The sequence below is a fragment of the Sceloporus undulatus genome, chromosome 6 (genome assembly GCF_019175285.1).
Source record: "Sceloporus undulatus isolate JIND9_A2432 ecotype Alabama chromosome 6, SceUnd_v1.1, whole genome shotgun sequence".
In the NCBI taxonomy this organism is placed as follows: domain Eukaryota; kingdom Metazoa; phylum Chordata; class Lepidosauria; order Squamata; family Phrynosomatidae; genus Sceloporus; species Sceloporus undulatus.
In genome coordinates, this window is record NC_056527.1 from 166,430,699 (window position 1) to 166,442,279 (window position 11,581).

Below are 11,581 nucleotides of genomic sequence, written 5' to 3' on the forward strand. Positions count from 1 at the left end.
GCAGTGAATACCTAAACTTTGCACAATCTCCTCCTAATTTTTTCTGGATTAACATCTTGCACTGCAGTTCCTGCATTCAATGTTAGTCATGGTCAATCGTTCGATTTCACATGAGATTGGTTTGTGTGAAATGCACTTGGAAACATTTGTAAGTATTTTATCAAGGAACCAAGTGGTTGTGGAGGAAAAGGAATGAAGACGAGAGCATCACACATGGGGTCTCTACATAGGAGATGTACAGAAATCTCACTCACCACTGCCAAGAGTCTTATCAAAACTGATCATTCTGGCACTGAGAGAGTGCAACTCAAGGGTTTTCCAAACCCCTTGAGAGATCTCACATCTACCACAAAACTGAAATGCTAAATGTTGTTTTTTCCATTACGGTTTCTATGATTTGTGCAAAATACATGTTGCACAGATTTCCCCCCCTTTGTCTTTTCTTCCATTTGTGGAGCTAATCACATGTACACACACACACACACACACACCAAGTATAACAAAGCAGGCAGAATGATCACAAAGATACAAGCAACCCACCCAGTCCAACAACAGGCATCGTGTTTTCCAACAGCTCATATGTTACAGAAACACCAAAACTACCGATTGAAATGTGAACATGTTCCCTGAGATTAAGAGCAAAAATACCGGCAGTGTTTTCATGGCATCTTGCATTGAATAAGGATTTTTTTGTGTGTGTTAAAGTTATGCTTCTTATGTGAAAGGATGATGCAAGTAAGGGCTTACATCCCTTCCTGTTCCTGGGGCATTTCCAAGTCATTACATCAAACCATTTGGGCACCATATTGTAAAATAGGTTTAGGTGGATAAGCACTAAGCTAGATATATAGAATACATATATATATATATATATATATATATATATATATTCTTTTGCAGATACAGCACACATGCTTTCACCATGAGGACTTGGATATTGCTTTTATGTTTGAAAGAAGCCAGAAGATTCTGTGGCTGTAACCCCAGATTTCTTGTGAAAAGGTTCTAAGTGCAATGCCAGCAGCTCCAGATATAATCAGCTGCAAAATTTAGCTTTGTGGTTTCCTTGTTGATCCACCAAATCCTAGGGAATCATCTGCTAAATCTCAGAAGCCCCAAACCTCCAAATAACACCAATGACCTTAGGAGAAACACACCAGGAAGACATTTCACCATTGGCTAGGACAGCATATTAAAATACAAGGCACTGCTGTAGTAAAAACAGGGTACCTCATTCCAGCTGTCTATATATATTCCTTTCCAGCACTAAATCTGTCCAGGGACCTTTCAGAAATACAACATTAAGCCTCATGCCTTCGCTTAGTGAATAGAAATGTGAAAAGGATGGAGATAAAAATCAGAGGGACATACAATAGCGAATGTTCTATGATTTAATCACCATTACAGCTTAAAACAGCACAGTCGACATTCACCCTTGGTAAGTCAGGGATAAATCTCTGTCTATGGCCGCCTTAAAGAGTGACGGCATGGTAGCTCCAGGTCTTTTGACAAAACAGATTGTCCTCCCCCTTTCCATGTCCCAGATATGGTGCAAGGAAATGAAGTTGAAGGGCACTGCCTGAAAAACGACCCTTTCCTAGCATGGTGTGCAAGAATATGAAGTGTCAGTGGCATGGTGAATCCATTCTGGGTTTCAGTTTGAACTTTAAAGGAGCTAGGTTCTTTGAAGCTTGGGGAATCGCCAGCCTTCACTGAATTTATACAGGTTTGGTCCAAAATATTTTTTCTGCCTGAGGCAATGGGAAAAATGGTGCCATGCACAAAGTGATGCATATACAGGGTATGCCTATGGATAAGGTCACCACACTTGTGACCCTGCTTCTGCAACCTTGGACTGTTATGCATGCTCAACTGCTTCCTTAGAGGAATGTACTCATGTATAAGACACTGACAGGATACCAGCCATGGTGGTGCATGTTACCCACAGCACAGTTTTGCTAGGTCACACAATGGCTGCCAAATGGTGAATGGGTATACTTAACCAGCCTAAATGGGCAAAGAGGTGTTATGAGAAAGCTCCCTCAGACCACCAGCTGATTGACCAACTTTGCTTTCTCTTCCTGGCACCCAGATCATTAGGATTGGTGGCACCTCAGTGTGGTAACTCATGCTGCCATCTCCTAGATACCCTCCTCTGGCAGCCAAGCCACCTCTGCCATGGTGGGGTGGGGTGATGATGCCATGCAGAAGCCCCTTCTGGGTCTGTTGTGGCTGCTGGCAAAGTAGGAAGGGAAGTAGGTGGCAGAAGGCGCAGTCATATATGTCTTGCCTTTTGAGGAAGAAGAGGAGTCCATGGCCACTGCCACTGCCACCATCAGCACCTCCTTTTCCTGCTCTGACCAGCAGCCCTGCCAAACACAGAAAAGGCAGCCATGTTGCAGCAGCACACATCCTCATCCGCAAATGCAGCTGATGGATGGCAGAGGTGCCCTGGCTGTCAGAAAAAGGTGGCCAGGGAGGTCTTGGCATGGGCAGTGAGTGACCACCCCACTGTATGTTCATACCCTCTGAGATGTCACCCAGTACATTCTGCACCCCCTTCACCCTCCTAGTGATGCCCCTTACATCTGTGTAAGCACACTGGCAGAGCAATATACATCTCTAGTTTCAAACAGGATCCTGGATTGTATGTATTTGTTTTTTAAAAACCCAGCCTGAAGAAAGCTTATTGGCTATGAACATCTGAAACTGAGTGTTAAGGAGCATCAGAGGTACAATTCATACCTCGGAGCACTTTTCCATTATCAAATGGGTTTCCCGCCCCAGCAACTTGAAACACGCGCCTCCTTAGAGAATTGCTCAAAGATACAGCATTAGAAAAAAGAAGAAGAAGAAAAGCTCATATTTCTAATCTTCTTCAGAATGGTTTTATTTGGGGGCTGGAAATGAAAAACAGCAGCTCCTACTAGAAAGGAGATGGAGAGGGAAGCCAAAGAACCGTTGGCTGGAGAGCTGAGAAAGTGTGGCAGAAGTCAAACAATCTTGTCTGAGATGAAAGCAGCGACAGACAGAAGAAATGTCATTTCCTCCAGGGTAAGCTACACTACAAATTCAGCGTTCAAAGTTCTCATGTTTCATCCTAACAAATTCCATTACATTAGCAAGATTAGAAAAATCGCATTTTGTTTCCTTGGGCTGTGAAAATGTAAGCAAAGTAAACTCATCAGGAAGAAAAGGACTGTTTAGTGTAGTGTGTGTGTGTGTGTGTCTTTGTGTGTGTCTGAGTGACTCTAGAGGGAATGTGATATTTTCCTTCCCGAGATTAGAAGGCTACAGATACCTTGTGTAACAAATAAATGGAGGACATGGGAATGCATGCACAAGCCAAAATGTTTTTGAAGTCCTTGCTTTTTCAGGTCATCATTTGCATTAACAACCGTGAAATGGGAGGGCATGAGCAGGATTATGAGCTTCTGTTGAAAGATGATTCTTCTGAACAATTGGTGCTATTTTTATTTTATTTTATTTTTGGAAATGCTGGATGGCAATTGTTTTCAGGAAAAATGCATGGAGGAAAAGTGATCCCACCTGCTAAAAGCATATATTTTTGGAACTATTAACCCATTAAATGGCTCAGTCAAGAGAGAGCTGAACTGACGCTACTCGTAATTTTGGGATAAGTTGTTGAAGAAGAGTAGTTTTCAATGAAGTAGCCACGTTAATATCTTGCAGCATAAGAAAAAGGAGATGGGAAGGGAAAAAAGGAATATAACAGCACCTTTAAGACAAACTAATGTAGCAGCATTTTAAGACTAAGCTTTCATGAGTATAAACCCACTTCTTCAGATGCTTGTAGAGTGATAATAAATGGTTAGGTGTAATGCATATATGTACAGTTGTGGGAGCGGGGTGGAAAGTCATAGGATTCAGAAAGGTCAAGGGATATGCAAACTATGACTCTTGTCCTAAATTTTCAAAGGGCTGGGCAAACTGATAGGTCTTTCACATCTTTACAATGGCCACTTAGTGCTGATGTATGAAAGCAATACATCTGCTTTCCAAAAGTCAGTTCTTTGGGGGAGAAGATGCCTTTTCTTACAGTAGAGAGGAATCTTCTGTGAATATATGTAGTATGCAGTGAAGCCATTGTCCTTGTTCATATCTCTGTTAATAGACTGGAATTTGCAAATATAATTCAGTAAATATAATTCTCTTTCTAGTCTTCCTTTGTAATTTCCTTGTTCAAGGACTGCAACCTTTAAATCCCATACCCTACATCCGTGATGGTTGAAACGTTCTGCAACTGGTTTTTGGGTATTGCCATTTCTAATGTCAGATTTCTGTCCATTGCATTGAGACTATCCTTTTTGTCCACAGTAGAGTGTAGAGGGGCTTTGCTGTCATAGGATGGTGTATATCACATTGGAGGAAGGGTAACAACTAAGTATACCATAGATGTGAGGACAGAGTTGGCATCTGGAGTTTGTGGCAGGGTCTTGCTACATGCTCAAGAGGTGCAACATGAGAGCATTGTCCTTCAGAGAAGAATTTTGCCTCTAAATATTTAAAGTGGAATAGAGATTGTGTGTGTGTGTCTATGTGTGTATGTGCCTTCAAGTAGCCACTAAACGTATGGAGACCCTGTGGATTTCATAGGGTTTTTAAAGGCAAGGAATACTCAGAGGTTGCTTTGCCGGTTTCTTCCTTTACAATTTAGCCTACAGCACCTGGTAATTGTGTGAAATTAGGGACAAATCAGTCTATTTCCTATCTGCGTCAGTTTCACACATGTTTGATCATAGGTCTGGTTCTTCCTGCTTTCTGTGATTTACTTTGAAGCTGTATAATGTCCCCTTAGAAATGCACATTTTGGAGACACGTTCACCCCAAAGAAGATTTTAATTGTTAGGCATGGTTACTAGAGGATGATCGTTCAGAGAAAGAGGTTTGAGGGCTTTCTAGGCAAAATGTTAAATAATACTCAGATACTGGTGTAAGGAAGAATTGCAAAAGGGATCCTGCTTCTGATTGTCGGAGTGGAAATTGGTGATGGGAGGAGGGTATAAATGTCAGTAGTTTGCACCCTGAACAGACCGTCATCACTTGCAGCAGGTGCTGTCTGGTCAAGTACCCTATATACTTGACTATAAATCGACCTCATGTATAAGTCGAGGGCAAGTTTTGGGGGCAGAATTAATGGATTTCGATATGACCCATGGATAAGTCAAGGGTAAAACTTAAGGGCATGTAACAAAGGATGTAAAGGATGGGGCAAAGGAAAACAAGATCAAATAACTTACAAAATTCCAGCAGGCATGACTATTTGTGCTCATCCTAAAGGCTGGATGGATGAGAAAGTAGAGGGAGGTCAGTGCTTCCAGGATAAATTACATTCTTGCCTTTCACCAGGAGATGATAAGAGTAAAGGTACAGTACTTACACTGACTTGTGGATAAGTCGAACCAGGTTTTTGGGTTCAGACTTTTGACTAAAATTTCTAGACTTATACATGCGTATGTACAGTAAGATTGGGAGGGATTGGATCTGGAGACACTTCTTATTTAAGCAGATGATCTAGGATCTTGATCATTTTTATAAATCATTATGAATCCAAATACCAATTTCAAACAGTTTTGAGGATTTTCGATAGTGAAAAGAAAACATCTACATTGTAAAATAATAATAACAATACATGAATATAGGGGAATCTTTGACCCTTCGGACACATTGGACTTCAGCTCCCTGTTGACCCAGCCAGCATGGCCAATTTATCTGGTGGGTTAAAACTTCACCACCGCTGTCCTAAGATGAACAGCAAAATGGATCTGGGGATAACGCTGTTGTCGAGTTCCATCTGCTACTTTTTGGCAGAGTGTTTGCTCTGAAACATCCAGATTCTCCTTCCCTTGCCATTCATAATGATAAAATTATCTGGAACAATAAAGAATGGCTGCTTTCAACGCTCATGTAGTCAACAAGACATGGGTGTGTGCGCCCAATTTTAGCCGTTGAGCCCAGATCATTGAAGCCAGCCTACAAACCACCCAGCTGCAATATATCTCTCCTGGACTCAGCTGTCTGCAGCCCACTTGGCATCGTAATCATGCAAATTAAATACAAATTTTAAAAATTGTCCCCATTAAAATGATCTATTAATGTTGTAAGACTCCAGCACTTATGGGGAATGGCTGTAATTGTGTGATCTTGCCATTGGCACATCTTAAAAGACCTGGCAGATCTTGGAGATATTTACACCTCTGGGATTAATTTTATTGTAAAGAATTAACTTTTGGCAAAGCTCTGTTACTACTACTAGAAAAGGGGGGTGTTGGAAGAGGGAAGCTGCTGCTAACAGCTGCTTTTAAAATTATGATATTGCTGGAGAACAAAAAAATGGATTCGAATGGATTGCCAAATCCCCAAAGCAGGAATCTGCTCCTTCCCTCATCATTTGCATCCTTTGCTTGAATATAATAATTATTTATATATTTATAATATATATATATATATTAGATGTCATTCTTTAAGTTTCTTCTTGAGTATTTTCAGCAATTTTCTTCCTGCTGTGAAAAAGTCTTCAATAACCACACAATATTTGAAGGTTATTTGCAATTAGGGACTTATTCTGCATGAAATTTGCATGTAGTCATTTTGCACAGAAAACAGCATTTTCTGAATCGAAAGTCATATGCTGTTTTCTATTCAATCCTGTTTCCTATTCAAATCAACTATGTGTGAATTTTATGCACAACAGATCCTCAATTACAACTGTTTTTCAGTTCTGAAAACTATATTTTCTGTGCAGAAAGTATAATTTCTGTGTCAAAATATTATTTTCCACACAGAAAATGCTGTTTCTTCTTCCGAAAAGTGCCATTTTCTGCATAAAACAATCACATGTGAATTTTGTACAGAAGAAGTACCAAACTGCGAAAATCCTTGCCAATCTTCTTCTCATTGAGAATTCTTGGCACTTGAAAAATATGGTTTTTGACCATTGTTTGAATATTTCCAAATATTCTTTCCTCCACCTCTCCCACCAAATATACAGTACATGAATTTCCTTGCCTTTTAGCCTTTCTGATCATAGGATCTACTTCATTATCTCTGTGAAAAATAATCAGCTTTCTTGAAGTCCAGCATGCTCTGTATGTCCGACATTTGGCTTCCACTTTCCTTTGTATAACAGAAGGGAAGGGAAGGTTAAGAGGTGGCATGATAGCTGTGTTTAAACATTTGAGAATATGTTATATTGAAGATGGAGCAAGCTTGGTTACTATTGCTCCAGTGGCTAAGACGCAGAGCAATGGATTCAAATTACAGGAAAAGAGAACCCACCTAAACATTAGGAAGAACTTCTTGATGGTAGAAGCTGTTTGACAGTGGAATACACTGCTTCGGAGTGTGTTGAAATCACCTTCCTTGGAGAGGTTGGATGACCATCTGTTGAGAGTACTTTGACTGTGTATTCTTGTATAGCAATATTGGACTGGATGGTCCTTGTGGTCTTTTCCAACCCTGTGCTTCTATGATAACAAATTGCAAGAGGACGTTGTCGCTCCCTGTGTCCCTCCAGTTGTTTCTGGACTATAATTCCCATTACTTTGACTTTTGACCATGCTGAACAAGGCTGGTGGGCATCTGGAGTCCAACAGCATTGAAAGGGCTACACACTCCATGTCCCTGAGTTCAATAGACCAATGATCTAACACAGGGTAAGGTTGTTTCCTATGATCCCACATGCTCACAAAGATTTTTTCCCCACTTGGTCCGGGCCATCAAGAAAAACATCATGGCAACAATGCTGTGCTCCTGTCCCCATTTAACTGTCACTTGACCTACCAGGCCTGATCTACAACATTGTTTGCTGTTCCTAAACCAGTGCTATCCCCCATTCCTGCCCCCTGAACAGAAACTGGAACAAAGTTGAGTAGAAATGCATGTTTGTCATTGAAGGGAGCTGAGAAGAAGGAAGAGGCAAACGATAAGATCACAGCCCGCGATGCTTTGTTTATGAGAACATCCTCTGTGTGATATATGTCTGCACTGGGTGAAAGGATTGTGTCACACACACACACACCCAACATATTTTAAATGCTGTGACTGTCAGAGAAAAAAATAGACAATGATGAACATGTTTATACAAAATGCAGAGTCCAGCAGCAGAGGCTGACTGGGTGTCTTTGCATGTGGAGCTTCTTCACTGGCAAGGTATGTCATGCAGATAGGAAATGTTCAGAATGCTCATTTGCATTACAAATGCACAGGCAGGGTCTTCGACTTTGGTCTTCTACATGAAACGAGGAGAAACTAATAGTTCAAGAGAGGCTCAAAGATGGTCTAACTTTGAGACCTCTGCCTCTGTGATGAAGGAGAGGGCTGAAAATGTCAGTGTGGCTACTGCCACCTCCCGCACACTGGGTGACACCAGGGGTGGGGATGCCATTGCTATGGACAGATGGTGTGGCATACATATCAATAGGGCTTGACAGACTGCCCCAAAAGGGTGGGCTGGAGCCACCTGTTTTTACTTCTTATGGAGGCTGCAGCAAGCAAATGGTGCAGCCTCTGTCAGGACTAAAAAGAACCTGCCGAAAGCGGGTTCTTTTTAGTCTGGGTGGCGGGCGCCATGAATGCACCAACGGTGCACTTGCACACAGTGATGACACACATGCGATGCATTGATGTTTAGACACTACGCTGCGCTTGCATCATCATGGTGGCCCCCATGTGGAGGGGACCAAGTAATGATGGTTCCGGTGGCGCATGGTAGTGCTTGGGAGCATGTGGCCGGTCCGCACTCCCAAGCCCTAAAATCAGCCCCAGACCGCTGCTTTCCGGCAATCTGTACTGGGCCAATATGCTCAAATGCAAGGGTAAATCTCTGGTGTTCAGGACCAATGGCCAGTATCTGCCAGCCAAGGCCATTACCTTACTGAGCCTAATGGTAGGACCAGTCCTGCTGATTTTCTTTCATTCCTCACAAAGCAGAATGGAACCTCCCTTAAGTAAAGGACTGAGCTCCAAAGGGAAACACACTTACACTTCACACTTGGCATTAATTTAAAGACCACGAGCCAACTGCACTGCCTCTTTAAGAAAGAGTTTTACTTTTATGGTTAGTAAATGCACCAGACAAAGAAGCCCATTACTTATGCATTCTCTCCTTCCCACCGTCTCCCATCGCCACATCCCCCCCCCCCCAGCCTTACACAAGAAGGTGAAAATAATAGAATAAACATCATATACTTCATTATGATATCGGTTTACACTTCCAGCGTACACAGAAAGAGGCCATTTCATCAAGCTAATTGCCTGAAAGTAAAAGAGAGAGAACTTTTGGCTATTAGTCTATTATGGGGCTTTTTTCTTAATCACAAATAGGGGGCCATGGATCCCCAGGGAGGATGTGTATTCTAATTTACAATTGAACTCCAGATCCAAGCAATCAATCTTGAGCAGCACTTTTACAGTGTAATTGCTGCAACATCACAAATAAAAGAGAGAGAGAGAGAGAGAGAGAGATAGAGATGAGTTCTAGCTTCAAGTGGGGATATTTGCCAGCCATTGGTTTAGGTTGGGGAGGGACAGAAAAAGGGACACACATACACACACATACACACATGCACACCCCAGAGCCATGAATATGCAATGAGGTCTCATTAGTGCCCCTGTGTTGCCATGACGAATGGCATTATCCCCAGACCGGTGCAGCCTAAACATGAATTTTATAATGACCCATTTATCATGACTTGTCATGGGCTTCTTTACTGTATCTTCTGCCAGCTTCTTCACCTTTTCCCAGTCTGACTTCAGACTCTTTGCACTGATTTGATTATGGACTCCCTGTTCTCTTTACAGACCAAGAGCATGGCCAGAGGCACGCGCAAGGTCAACATGAAACACCAGCAATGGAAAGACCAGGTAAACAGGTGCGGACAGGTTTCCTCACTCAGCCTTTTCATACTGGTTGTAGCTGTGGTTAGCTGGCTCAAAGATGACGCCTGGGAACAAGGAAGCTGTTGACAAAGCTAAAAAAAGTTACTTTTTTTGGACCTCGAGTTCCAGAATCTGCCAGCTAGCATGGCTCCTGGCTTCACCTTGTGGAATGGTCTGTGTGATGGCTTATTCACATTGGGTGCATCTGCACTGTAGAAATAATGCAACTTGACATCACTTTTAATGATAGAGTGATGGTGGGCACAAGGCATGGCCTTAAAAAGGGATTACCATGCAAACCTAACTAGGCAAGATGGCCAAACACCAGCTGAAACTACACTAGATCAAGTGAAGATGGCTGAATCCACACTCCTCACCCACTGACCAAGAACAATCCTTGACCTGGCCTAACATTGTATCAGCATGGTGTCTGCGTCCATGGATTTGGATGTGGCATAAGCAATCTCCTCTCTCATCCCATCTCTAGCTCCTTTGGGGCTCTTCTCCCACCAAATCTTAGCAGCAGAGTCATTCTGTGGCAGATAAGCTTATGAGTTCAGGATTGTCTTGGGCCCTAGGAATGGCCTCTGAGGATGCCATTAAGGGTTATGCCTTAAGTTAGCACATGGTACTCCATACATATGCACCCAAATTCACGTCACGAACTGTAATGACATCAAAGATTTTAGGCAAATCTCTCCTTTTCAAAAGTAATGTACATCTTCTCTTGTCAGAGCAAGACAATCTCCTTTTATTTTTGGAAACTTCCCAAGAGTTTAGAACAAGTGTATGTAATTTCTGCAACTGTGAGAAACATCATCTTTAAGAGGGCTGCATCTAAGGTTGGAAAAGTGGTCGTTATTCTTATTCTTATTTTTAGTTTCAGCTAGAACTTCTAGAATGCCCTAGGTGCCATCGCCATGAAAAGTAGTCACCGTGTGTCTCATTTTGGGAGACTTTGGGATGAATAAAAATAAATAAGTAAAAACTAACTTGTTCAAGCTCTGGTTTTCAGATCACCTTTTCTCACAGTTCCCTCAGTGGCCTGGCGCATGAGTTTATGCATAAAGGAATGTTGGTATTAACCTCAGAAAATTCAAATTTAAAATGCAAATGGGAGAGGTATTTACAGCAACAATTTTGTACCAATGTTACATCATGTTTTTAATGTTTTGCACAGAAAGATAAAGAAACATTTTCCCCCAAGGCACTATGCTGGTAGAACCTGCTGGCTAGCAATGTGCAGATCCATAGACTTGCATTACTTCTTTCTCTATATTGAGCTTTCCACATTCCTTAGAAATGTAGCAATCTCCCTAGTGTCTTTCCCCCTGCTTTACTTTGCCTCCTCTGCTTGCACCGAGAGCGCATTGACTCAATACTTATTTGTTCCGCATTTAGCATGGGACGGCGAGACTATGAACATCTGAAATAAATAAATAAAAACAGGTTATTCTCAGCTCCACTTTGGGGTTGTTGTTTTTTTGAAAGCCAGGAGAATGGGATTCCTTTCTTTCACAAAGAGTGGCAGTTTGCTAGTAAAAAGAAAAAGAAGGCCCCAAACAAACTTCAAATAAACAAGAAGGCCAGCTGCTGTGTTTTTTGACTTTCAGCCTATCCTGACATCTTCAGTCATTAAGGAGTTAATAAGAATCTCAGCCCCATCGGAGTGGAGATAAGG

General features: G+C 41.9%; 1 long non-coding RNA gene across 8 annotated transcripts in view; it reads left to right on the forward strand.

Annotated features, from left to right (window-relative positions):
• The window catches only part of LOC121933550, a 49,305-nt gene extending 37,940 nt beyond the window's left edge, over window positions 1-11,365 (forward strand). For 3 of the 8 annotated variants that reach the window (XR_006104552.1, XR_006104543.1, XR_006104544.1), the window contains one exon: window positions 901-5,197. This is a non-coding gene — a long non-coding RNA (uncharacterized LOC121933550). Of the gene's footprint in view, window positions 1-900; window positions 5,198-9,822; window positions 10,539-10,780 lie in introns of those variants that run through there. The other 5 variants (XR_006104545.1, XR_006104548.1, XR_006104547.1 and 2 more) reach the window with 5 other exon arrangements.
• Window positions 11,366-11,581: the final 216 nt, after the last annotated feature.